This window comes from Morone saxatilis, unplaced genomic scaffold (assembly GCF_004916995.1).
Source record: "Morone saxatilis isolate NCDOM2014 unplaced genomic scaffold, NCSU_SB_2.0 Contig20, whole genome shotgun sequence".
NCBI classification, from domain to species: Eukaryota; Metazoa; Chordata; class Actinopteri; family Moronidae; genus Morone; species Morone saxatilis.
Window position 1 is genome coordinate 2,713,270 of NW_023339763.1, and position 1,226 is coordinate 2,714,495.

Below are 1,226 nucleotides of genomic sequence, written 5' to 3' on the forward strand. Positions count from 1 at the left end.
GTATGACACTTCAAAGCTGGTTTACGAGACACAGAGCAGTACAGAAAAAGGGAACCCTGTATATAGTGTTATATATATATATATATATATCAAATAAATTAAAATAAGAAAAGATCTGACACGCCGAAGCATTTCCTGCACCCCGGCCTAAAAATACACAGTGTTTGATGTCCTCAGTCGTAGTCATAATGCCACAGAGCTAATTTTAGCTTCTCCAACTCAATTACAAAGCTAATTTAAAATAAACATTTAAGTCATGCACATTACTCTTTGACCTTTTTAGGCAGAAATAATTACAAATACCTCATCTTAGATGTTTATGGCAGCCTATATCTACTTTTATATCAGTGAGAATAGATTAAATATTAGCTGTCAGTATATTGTAATAGAATTAAACAACACCGTAAACTGCGTCGTTACAACATAACTTAAGTATTAAAACCTTCATGAAGGTAGCATTTATTGCAGTACTGCTGTGTTAAAATCAGTTTAACGAGGTGGAACTAATAAAAAGGCATGTGTGTGTGTGTTTTTATATTTTCTATTTGGGTGAACTTTAAACCAGCAGGTGAAGCAATAGGTCAGGGATGCACCAAATTAATTTGTAAAAACGCAAAAAAAAGTGATAGAATATTAATATAGTTTTGGTTAAGAATGACCTCTCAATTTTAAAAGTAAACACACTGTGATCGAGTAACAGCTAGAGATGGGACAATATAGATTATTATGATTTTCTTGCCAGTTTAAAACTATGTTTTAGTATGTTCAAGTATATTTTCATGACTATCGTGATAATATTATGTATTGCAGTTATTTTGGCCAAGATAACTGTGACATTAAATTTTCACATTATGACCAATGCCTAGTAACAGCTTAAGTAAGGCATGGATGGCATTACATTTAAATAATAATTAATAATAATAACCTTTATTGCACCTTTCATACATAAAATGCATTTAATCAAAGTTTGGCAAAAAAGGAATGGCAAAGAAAACATTAAAATATAATAAAAAAAAAAGGTAGAATAATGAATCAAATTAAAATAAACTTGCTGTAAGATTCAATAAAATGATGCAGACCAAGTCTTAAATATGATAATTTACAGTTTGGCTTATATTTTATCTTCAGGTAATAGAACAATGAGAAGAAAACACTGAATCTGTCAAAAAAGAAGCGTGTTAAGTATGTGTGACAGTTAAAAAATTAAATAAATACATAATACAGAC

The 1,226-nt window shown here is 29.9% G+C and overlaps 1 protein-coding gene across 2 annotated transcripts in view; it reads left to right on the forward strand.

Annotated features, from left to right (window-relative positions):
• LOC118332062 (tubulin-specific chaperone cofactor E-like protein) overlaps positions 1 to 1,226 on the forward strand; it is a 17,742-nt gene that overhangs the window by 9,406 nt on the left and 7,110 nt on the right. The gene's annotated exons all lie outside the window — the stretch shown is intronic.